Genomic DNA, 12061 nt, shown 5'->3' on the forward strand with positions numbered 1-12061 from the left:
AAGATCTTTATTTATTTTTAAAAACATTTGACTTATATTATTACTCTCAAAAAGATGATATTGATTTTTTTTAAAAAGGAAAGAAGTGCATTTACAGGTGTATTAATTTATTTGACTATTCTTTCATCAAACTTATAGCCTTAGTAAATGTCAAATATTGATTAAATGGCTAATAGGGTTCATGATTGGTTTTCCTTGATAGGAATGCAAATTTTTATTTCACATTTTTCCTGTAAAATATGTAAACGGGTACATTAAAGTTCAGTGATAATTCTGTTATTCAACGAGGACATAAAGTATAGCATGCAGTTAATTAAACTTTTGGATTAATAGAGCAATAGCATACATTATTGAAGAACCAAAATGCACACATTGTTAAACCTGTACTGACACTACTTAAATCTTTTCTTTGATTCAAATAATCTCAAATTCCTTTAGGATTTTGTAGAATACTGTGGTCACCATGGTCACCATTATGCACATTAACTAGTGTCATACTTTTGAAATGTAAAGAAAATTCTATCTTGTGAACCAAGAACATTTTGGTGGCTGCTCTCATATATATGTAATTCAATAGAGAGCTGAAAGGTATAGCAAGTTTTTCTACTCTTCCATACCTTTCAAACCATTTTTTCTTTCATTAAGACTAAAACAATTTATGAAAGAGGCCAGTTTGAAGCATTTTCTTTCCTGTCAGCTTGTGGGCTGATGATGTAATGCAATAATCCATCATAGAGCCAGGGAGCCCTGCTGATGGATTGCAGCAGTGGATCATCCATGTGCGTTGTGCACTGTAATATGCCATTACTGCGAGACAAAAGCAAAGCAGCTTTGAAAGAACTAATAATTCCAGGAAAAGCTTTGTTTGGAATTTAAAAAGTGTTATCAATGATTATAGGAGGTGGGAAATGTTGACAGACTAATTGGACAAAACATAAAGGTGTCACAGAAGGGAAAACCAAAAGTTTTCTAGGTTCCGAGTTATACTGAAATTTACTTCCTACGTTAATAACAAACAAACAAACAAAAGAAAAACAATGTGAGTTGTCTCATGTCTGATGAGAGTGATTCAGTTTAGAATTATCCATGGGTAGTGAATGATGATCTAATGAAAGGAGAAAATTTAAAAATACTTCTTAACCTGAAGAATAAGGTTGATGTTTTCACAATTATACCTAGAAGATGTTCTATTCTAAGTAGATAGTGGCATCCTATAGTTAGTAATATGCTTATTACGGACAGCACTGGTTAATGAAAATTCTTTTTTTTAAAGTTTAATTTCATCTGTTTTCCACTTTGAGATGAAGATTCAAGGAACTTGTTTGGGAACACATAGCTAACAAATGGTGGATAGAAGATGAGACTCTAAGTCACTAGACTCTAAATCTAGCCTGGTAGAATACAAAGAGAAAAGATCTGTATATATCTTCCCCTCAGGGTTGGGTGTCAATAAAAAGTGATAATTCATATACCTAATCCTGTGCCTGACAGAAAGGAGCCACATAATTAAAATGATATATTTTTCCCCTTATTTCACACTCATTTAATCAGATGCCTCTTCCTTGAATCATAGACTGTGATACCACAGGAGATGTGAACCCAAGGGAAGCTAACATAGTCACAAGATGGCAGAACAGTCATCAGACTGTTTCTTAGTGCAAATCCATGGTCAAGATACTCAGCTAGGCCGGGCGCTGTGGCTCACGCCTGTAATCCTAGCTCTTGGGAGGCCGAGGCGGGCGGATTGCTCAAGGTCAGGAGTTCAAAACCAGCCTGAGCAAGAGCGAGACCCCGTATCTACTATAAATACAAAGAAATTAATTGGCCAACTGATATATATATAAAAAATTAGCCGGGCATGGTGGCGCATGCCTGTAGTCCCAGCTACCCGGGAGGCTGAGGCAGAAGGATCGCTCGAGCCCAGGAGTTTGAGGTTGCTGTGAGCTAGGCTGACGCCACGGCACTCACTCTAGCCTGGGCAACAAAGTGAGACTCTGTCTCAAAAAAAAAAAAAAAAAAAAAAAAAAGATACTCAGCTATTCTCTAGTTCAGGAAAATCCAACAGCTTCTTCAGAAAATAACACAATAAAAGTTAGAAGAATGGATGCAAAATTCCTATTAACTTCAAGAAATCAATTGCAAAATATAGAATTTAATATAATTCAATTGATAATACTGGATCTTAAAAAGCAGAGGAAAAAATAATAGTTTTATTGATCACATTCTTAATGAATGAAAAATGTTAAGCAACTGCTATTTTTTCATATATATTTATTTATAATTATTATGGATACATAACAGTTGCATATCTTTAGAGAGCACATGTGATTTTTTTGATACAGGCATACAATCTGAATTAATCAAATCAAGATAATTGGGATATCCATCACCTTAGTCATTTAACATATCTTTAGGAACATTCCAATTCCTCTCTTTTAATTATTTTAAAGTATACTCTAACTTACGGGGTTTTTAAATTTTTTTTTTATTTCAGCATATTACGGGGGTACAAATGTTTAGGTTACATATATTGCTTTTGCCCCACCCGAGTCAGAACTTCAAGCACGTCCGTCCCTCAGACGGTGCTTATATTCAATAGGTTTTGATATGTCGTGTTTTCATTTTCATTTGTTTCTAGAAATTTTTTAGTGTCCTTCTTAATGCCTTCATTGACCTACTTGTCATTCAAGAGCATATTGTTTAATTTCCATGTGTTTGTATGTTTTTCAATGTTTCTCGTGTTATTGATTTCTAGTTCTAATTCATTATGGTCAGAGAAAATACTCGGTATGACTTAAAATTTTGAATTTTTTGAGACTTGTTTTGGGGCCTAACATATGGTATATCCTTGAGAATAATACATGAGCTGAGGAGAATGTGAATTCTGTAGCCGTTGAATGAAATGTTCTGTAAATATCTATAGAGTCCATTTGTTGTATAATGCAGGTTAAGTCCAATGTTTCATTGTTGATTTTCTGTCTGAATGATCTGTCCAATACTGAAAGTGAAATGCTGAGATCTTTAATGATCATTGTGTTGTGGTCTATCTCTTCAGTACTGATGATATTTGCTTTATACATGTGGGTGCTCCAGTGCTGGGTGCATATATATTTAGAGTTGTTATATCCTCTTGCTTAATTGACCCCTTTATCATTATATAATGACCTTCATTGTCTCTTTTTACAATTTTTGTTTTCAAAACTGTTGTATCTGATAGAAGTGAAGTTACTCCTGCTCTTTTTTTTTATTTGCATGAAATATCTTTTTCTATCTCTTTATTTTCAATCCATGTGTGTCTTTATAGGTGAAGTAGGTTTCTTGCAGATAACACATAGTTGGATCTTATTTTTTATTCATTCAGCCACTCTTTGCCTTTTGATTGGCAAACTTAGTCCATTCTCATTCTATGTTATTATTGATAGGGAAGGACTTAACTACTGCCATGTTGTTATTTGATTTCTGTTTGTATTGTGGTCCTTTCTTTCTTCCTTCCTTCTTTCCTGTCTTCCTTCGTTAAAAGTGATTTTCTCCAGTAGTGTGTTTTGATTTCTTGATTTTTGTTTTTGGTGTATATCTTGCAGGTTTTTTTTTTTATTTGAGATTAAAATAGGGCTTGTGATAAACATTTTATAACTAATTATTTTAAATATATGACAATGCTGCTTAAACAAAAATAGACAAATAAACAGAGATAGATCTAACAGAGATTCTACCTTTTAACTCCACCCCCCTGCTTTATAACTTTTTGCTATTTCCATCCATATCTTTTTATACTATTTATCCCTCAAAAAGCTGTTATTGTTATTTTTGATAGGTTTTTCTTTTAGTCTTCCTACTCAAGATATAAGTGGTATATACATCACAATTACAGCAATAGAGCATTCTGTATTTGTGTACTTACTGTCACCTGTGAGTTGCACACCTTCAGATGATTTCTTATTATTCATTAATATATTTCTCTTTCAGATAGAATAATTACATCTGGCATTTCTTGTAGGACAGGTCTGGTGTCAATAAAATGCCTCAGCTTTTGTTTGTCTGAGAAAGTCTTTATTTCTCCCTCATATTTGAAGGATATTTTTTGCAGGATATAGTATTCTAGGGTTAAGATAGTTTTCCTTCAGTTTTCTTTCACTTTAAATATGTCATATCACTCTCTCCTGGCTTGTAAGGTTTCCATTAAGAAGTCTGCTGCCAGACATATTGGAGCACCCTTATATGTTATTTTTTTTTTTCTTGCTTCTCTAGGACTTCCTCTTTATTCATGACCTTTGGGCACTTGATTAATAAATGCTTTGAGGTAGTTTGTTTGGGTTAAATCTGCTTGTTGTTCTAGGACTTTCTTGTATCTGAATATTGATATCTTTCTCTAGGTTTGGAAAATTCTCTGTTATTATTTATTTGAATAATTTCTTCCTTCTACCCCAATAAACTTTCTAATGCAATCTCTCTCTACCTTCTCTTTAAGGCAAATAATTCTTAGATTTGTTTTTAGGCTATTTTCTATATCTTGTAGGCATGCTTCATTCTTAGTTATTCTTTTATTTTCTTCTGGTATTTTCAACTACCCTGTCTTCAGGTTCACTAATTCTTTCTTCTGCTTGGTCAATTCTGCTGTTGAGAGACTCTGATGCATTTCTCAGTTTCTTGGCATGAATGTGGAGAGATAGGAACACTCATACACTGCTGGTAGGACTGAAAACTAGTACAATCTTTGTGGAAAATAACATGAAGATACCTCAAAGAGCTACAAGTAGAATTACCATTTGATCCAGCAATACCATTACTGGGCATCTACCCAAATGAAAAGACATTCTATAAAAAAGACATCTGTGCTAGAATGTGTATAGCAGCACAATTCATAATTGCAAAGATGTGGAAACAACCCAAGTACCCATTAATACATTGGTGAATTAACAAAATGTGGTATATGTATACCATGGCATACTAGTCAGTCACAAAAATCAATGGTGATCTAGCACCTCTTGTATTGTCCTGAATGGAGGTGGAGCCCATTCTCCTAAGTGAAGTATCACAAGAATGGAAAAACAAGCACCACATGTACTCATCATCAAATTGATATTAATTGATCAACATTTAGGTGCACATATAATAATAACATTCATCAAGTGTCAGGCAGGTATGAGTAGAGAGGAGATGATGGGTATATGCACAGCTAATGGGTGCAGTGTGCACTGTCTGGGGGATGCAAATGCTTGTAGCTCTGACTTGGATGTGGCAAAGGCAATATATGTAACCTAAACATTTGTACACCTGTAATATTGTGAAATGAAAAAATAATAAAATAAAAAAACAAATTCTTAAGCTCTAGAATTTCTTGATTTTTTTCAATTATTTCAATCTCATGTTAAATTTCTCTGATAGGCTTCTGAATTCCTTCTCTGTGTTGTCTTGAAGTGCACTGAGCTTCTTCAGGACAGCTATTTTGATCTATTTTGAGTTCTTTGTCTGAAAGTTCACCTATCTTCATCACTCCAAGATTGGTCACTGGTACTTTATTTGGTTCATTTGATGAGCTTATGTTTTTCTGGATGTTTGTGGATATTTGTCAATGGCTTGGCATTGAAGAGTTAGGTATTTATTTTAATCTTCACAGTCTGAGCTTGTTTGAACCCATCCTTCTTGAGAAGTCTTTCCAGATATTCAGAGGGAATTGAGTGTTGTGGTTTAAGACTTTGGTCATTGCAGCCATCTCAGCTCTGGGGTTGTCTTGAGCTCTGTCACTCTCTGTGTTGGGCTGTGAAAGCAACTGATCTTGAAGTTAAGCAAATGGCAACTGTTTCTGATTAGCGAGGGGTTATTGTCCCATCAAAGTGGATCTTTACCTGGATATTGTGATTTCCTTCTGGATGTTTCACTTTGGCAAACTAAAGAATGGTATTATAGTCTAAAAAGCATTTCATAAGAGTAAGAGACAGAAGGACAGACTAAATAGGGCCTAGAGAAAGAGAGGAAAAAAGCTAAGAAGAACATGAGAGTTATGTCTATTTGTGAGTGAGGGGTATGATAGAGTCATGTAAATATTGCTCAAAAGATCATAACTAGGACTTATGAGTACAAGATTATGGGGGCCTGGTTGTTCCTCAATTCAGAAACTAAATTGTCCAAAAGTAGGTTTGGCTATATTTTTCTATGACTACTGAGGAGCCAACTATCATTGTTTACCTAAATGCTGAACATTCCCTGTATTCAGTGGAGATTTGAACTAGCCATCTAAGCCCTTCCAAACCTAGAGTTCCTGTTTTTGTGGGAATAAATGGAAGCTGAGGTACATAATGATGAAAATCTTGAATCACAGTGAATCAAATTTTTACATAAGCACATGCAAGCACACATGTTTACTGAGCACATAGTAGGTACTGAATAAATATTTTGTGTCTTTGATTTCCTCCAGAAGTTTCATGTAGATACTACCTAATTCTGTGTGGAGCCCATATAATAAATCTTTTTCTCCAGGAAAAGTTGTAGATCTGGCATTTGAAACTCTGACAGTGAGTAATGGTTTTGAGGTATTAATAAATTGTTTTGTTGTTACTGCATTTCTAAGCTGTGACCCATTAGCCTAAATACTATCATATGGTTTCCCATCACAGATTTGGAACTGATTTCACAGTGCTTTACTCAACTGAGTAGAAAAAGGAAAAGGTAAAGAAAACACAAATCATCAGGTTGTTTAAATTTGGGTCAATATTTTCTCCATGAAAACAGAAATGACTACATAATATGTATGTATATCTATCTATCTATCTATCTATCTATCTATCTATCTATCTATCCATCATCTATCTTCCGCTCTCTCTCTATGTGAAGGAAATGGTACAATAATTACATTTGGTTAAATTAGTCCCTTAAAGACATACTAATTTTAAGTATGTAAAGCATTCACATACTTAAAGGAAGTTGATAGTCACTCTAAGATATTGAACCTATGTGGCCATGAATATAACATAACTATAGGGAGAAGTAGAAAAATAATAAGAAGGGAAGATGATTTTGAAGAATTGTTTGCTATATGTGATCATAATGATGATAGCAGCTCTTATACAACACTTTTTGCCAAGCACTGTTCTTAAATGCTTTACAATTAAGAAACTCTCTCTCTCTCTTTCTCTCTCTCTCTCTCTATGTGAAGGAAATGGTATAATAATTGACATTTGGTTAAATTAGTCCCTTAAAGACATACTAATTTTAAGTGCTGTCACATTGATTCAAGAATGGAATAGATAATACTGAATGAAATTTTCTCCTAACAATTGATTAAAAGTCAAAGATGTTAATGTTAAAATGTAATATGACAAGACTATCCCATGTCAGACTTCTTCTTCTATAAAGTTCATTTACAAGTATTTTTATTTAATATGTAGATAAAATAAAAAAGAAATATATTCCATTTAACAGGACTATTGTGATGCGAAGATGCCAAGGCAGGCTACTGTGTTTTCAAGCTGTGTTTGGAGAAGGTAATCTGGCAATGCTTTGTAGAAATATTGAGTGGTAGAAGAAGTTAGAACTGGAGTACTAAAGGTATAGTACAGACATGATGTGGTGAAACCTGTGCAAGGCTGGTGGCAGTAACAAGAACAAATGCAGTTACAAAAGCAGAAATAATAAGACATGTTTGCATATGGGTAGAAGTAGGAATGAGGTGGCAGGGGAAAGGAAGGAAAGTTGATGGTCACTCTAAGATATTGAACCCATGTGGCTACGAATATAACATAACTATAGGGAGTAGTAGAAAAATAACAAGAAGGAAGATGGTTTTGAAGAATTGTTTGCTATATATGATCATAATGATGATAGCAGCTCTTATACAACACTTTTTGCCAAGCACTGTTCTTAAATGCTTTACATTTACCAACAATTAATCTTCACAAAAATCTTATCTGGTAAATGTTCACGTTGACATGATTGAATGAAATTAGAAATGCAAAGACTATTGTTCTGGAATTTGACATTTACTAACTAAAATAACCATTGTTAGTTCTTCAGATGCCATTGTTAAAGGTATCTATTATATTGTCCTGTAGGAAGTAGATGGGAATAAATATATAGAGGAGAAAGCAAAGTGTTCACATTCCAAGTTTATGCTTTTCAGTCATCTCTTACAAAATACTGTATAGAAGTATAAGGATGAATATGAAGAAATGAGATGTCAGCCGCTCAAGAAAAGTTCTTATGGGAAAAAATACCAAATAAGAAATATTGTCTTTAACTTCTCATTTTATTGTAAATAATAAATTCATTGTCAGAGGCTGCTAAGCAATTTTAATAATAGAAACAATGCTTAAGCAACTAATAACTATGACTATGTAAAAGGACTTCTTATTTTGTTTTTGGAGGAAGAAGAATACTGACGTATTTAGGGGAAAGGGATCATCAAGATCTACAGGTTAACAGCTTCCTCACAAATGGCTCATGGAAAAAAATGAGACAATGCAAGCACAGCAAAATATGGACATTTGAAAAGTCTGGGTGCAGTTCTTTATATAATTCTTAGAATTCTTCCATAAGTGTGAAACTATTTAAAATACAAAATAAAAGAGGAAAACAAGTAATGCAGACCTCTCTGTTTGCAGACCCTGTAGGCATGTGTGTATGTGTGCACTGAAATCAGGAAACAAACAGAATGTACATTTTGCATGAAAAAGAAAATCCTATAGACATTAGTTTCATCTGGCCCACTTCAAGTACTCATGAAATGATACTGTTGTGGCTGCAATGCTGAATGATATCAATCCCCCATGGAGGCTGTCATAGCATCCTGTTAAATGCCTATGGAAGGTTAAGCATAATAATAATAGTTTAAGAGCAGTGGCTAGTGGATAATTGCCAAAAAGCTCATTGGAATTTCAAAGGGTAGGATAACAGGTAATAACTTACTTTGATGACTACAGTACAAATAAACTGTGGAATTGGACCAGCCACCTAACTTGATTAATCCCTCAACCTCATAGCCTGAGGAACTTGTCTCTTGCTGCCTCTCTAAATTTTTTTCTCTTCTGTGTGATCTCCTCTTTATGAATATTTCTTTGACTCTCTGTCTCTTTTAGAAAATCTCTCTTCTTGTTGGACTTTCTTTCTCTTTTCCATCACCTAGCTTTTCACTAGATGCTATTTCTTTTTCTTATCCACTGCTGAGTATAATCACAGCAAAATGTACTTTATAAAATTGAGTTTTTGCATTTAGGGAGTACAATGTGAGCCTTATAATTATATATTCAGAGCTGAATTTTTAAAATGTTTCTCTCAATTATGAACTGCCCTCAAAATTCTATTTCCTTAGATTTGGCCCTTTATTTATTTGTTTGTATTTGAGTAACACTTAGTATTTAAAAGGCTCAAAATTTAATCTTAGTTATGTATGTATAGACACTAAGGATGAAAAATCTTACAAATATCTTATTTTATACTTGGTTTACAGAGTGCCATGAATTCAGACAACTGTGGATAAAAAATAAGTAGTTTTACTTCTATGGTAGTAGCCATTCTCTAGGGAGTTGGTGAAGATATTTTACAACAGATACAACACTGTCCGGTATACACTGCATGAATAGCAGCTGGCTATTCCTGACTTGACCCAGTTGTTACTCAGTAAAGAATTCTTCTCTACTCTGCAGAAAAAAAATTTTTATACCTCTTCATGTACATTTTGAAAACTTCAGAAACACCATTTTAGAAAGGGAGACTGAAAAAAGATGAGGGCATCCAATAGTTGTGAGGAGCTATTACCAAGGCCTGGATTAAAATAGAAAGTACTGGGAAAGGCCTGAAGAAGGAAGGCAGGTGGTTTACCAGGTGGAATTCAGGAGCCAGGACGTGATAAGCTCATGTCTATCCTAAACCTTGATTATTTGGTTGACAGCTTTTTCAAACTACAGTACAGTATCCTGCCGTGCCCCCCTCATCACCTCCCTTAATGCCTCACCCGGTGAAACAAATTTATACCCACACAAAAAGTACCGTTCTAAATGAGTGATTCTCAAATATTAATGTGCACACTAATCATCTGGGGATTTGGCAAAAATGCAAATTCTGACTCAGTAGATTTGAGACAGGGTCTGAGATTCTGCATCTGTAACAAGCACCCAGGTGTGTCTGGCGCTTCTGGTGCATAGACCATACTGTGAATAGCAAGGCTTTATATCACGATGACTTCCTGGTGAATTTCAATGGTATTCTATCTTATATTATCTCTAATGTTTATAGGGTTATAAATGTTATCTCTCCCTTACCCCAGATTTATAAACTATTTGGGATTTGGTTACTGCTTATATTTTATTCCCTCATAATGTACATTAGAGTTCCAGATACAGAGTGAGCATTCAAGGATAACACGTTCAAGTAAATTCTACTTTAAGTATATCACTTTACATAACATTTGCATTAAAAAGAGTTCTACGTCACACAAGAGAAACTTGTGTGGGAAATTTTGTTGGTTAGCACCTCAAAATAAAGTAAAATAAAAATTATAATTGATTTGAGAAGGGAAAACACACTTAACATGACAAGTAAACATTTAAAAAAATGCTACTGCTCTTGTGTCCAATCTTAATGCCATTTAGACATAACATTTTATTTGTCACAGCTATTCTATCCCACTTATGACCCTCCAAAAGCCCCGTAAGAAGAGGGACTAGTGGGCTGGACAACATGCTTTCTACTTAGGGCAAAGGCAAAGAAGCAATTTTAGTTAGTGGGGTTACAGTTTCAGATTATTGTTTAAGGCTGGAAAATACTAAAGATAAAATTGTGTCGAAATGAGTACGTGCTCTAACAGGGGAAAGAAAAGGAAAGGAAGCGATCTAAGAAAATATCTTACATATATGTATGATGTTTCTTCTAAGAACTTTTATCACTTTTCTGCCCCCATCCTCCTTGTAGAACTCTCTCCTTGCTTCTACCTATGGAGAAGATATGACTAGAACTCATGACTGGGGCAATCTATTTGCAAGAGGTGAAGAGGTTTGAATTGCAAGTAAATTTCAAAATCACTTAGAGCTAAAAGATACATTTGCAATTATCTTATCCAAACTCTCTTTTATAATAAATTTCTAACATTTATTGAACACCACCAAAGTATTAGGCATTTTGTCTCCTTTTAGGTTTTTTTTTTTTGCGGGGCGGGGGTTATCTACTGTTGCATCTGGAAAAATTCAAAGCATATTTTACAAATGAATATTCAGATTTTCTAAATCTACTGATGATAGGGAAGAAAATGCTGTTTTAGAAAAAAACTTTCATCAATCATATTTGGTAATGACTTATAATACTTATTAATAAGAAAAAGTGGAAACATTATATAAAAATATATCATACTTCCTATTTTTCTTAACATGCTAATAATACACAAAGATGTAAAGGAGAAAAATAACATGTTCTTAGGTTACCAATTACACTGGTCCTTGTGTCTTATGTTTTTAGTTAAATAAGCATCTTTTTAAGAAGCATCCTTGAATATAAATGATCTAAAAATCTTGTTCTCATCACTTTGATCAAATTGGCCTTGCAGTAAAACATCCACGTTCTCTCCAACACATCCACACATCCTCAGGTCTATAACTCACCAAGTGCCTTTGAGTGTTATATCAATGAAATAATATAATATAATATAATATAATATAATATAATATGCAATGAAAATAAAAAGCATTTGGAGTTTATTTAAGGAATATGTATGTATATTTATATTGCATATAAACATTTCTTAAATAAGACTATATAGAGAGTTTAAAATAAATCCTTACAAATAATAGTAAGATATTTCTATTTACCAGAGCAAGTGGTACTATAGTGTAGAAATAGAATAAATATAGTTTACAATTAACCTGGCCAGCGAATTTTGCAATAATGTTATTTCAAATTTTGACATTAACTGTAAATTTTGTGCAAAAACACACTTTGTTAAGATTATACCTTTTCAAATTTGCACACTACAAACTGTATTCTACCTTTTAAATATGAAGATCTCCTTAAGTGAGATATCCCCCTATGTTTTACATTTGACCATTTTAAAGTTAATATTATTCTTAAAACAATTACC

General features: G+C 33.7%; 1 protein-coding gene across 4 annotated transcripts in view; it reads right to left on the minus strand.

The window, feature by feature from the left end:
* NLGN1 (neuroligin 1) overlaps nt 1–12061 on the minus strand; it is an 837921-nt gene that overhangs the window by 97381 nt on the left and 728479 nt on the right. The window lies entirely within an intron of this gene.

Source organism: Microcebus murinus, chromosome 1 (assembly GCF_040939455.1).
Source record: "Microcebus murinus isolate Inina chromosome 1, M.murinus_Inina_mat1.0, whole genome shotgun sequence".
Classification (NCBI taxonomy): domain Eukaryota; kingdom Metazoa; phylum Chordata; class Mammalia; order Primates; family Cheirogaleidae; genus Microcebus; species Microcebus murinus.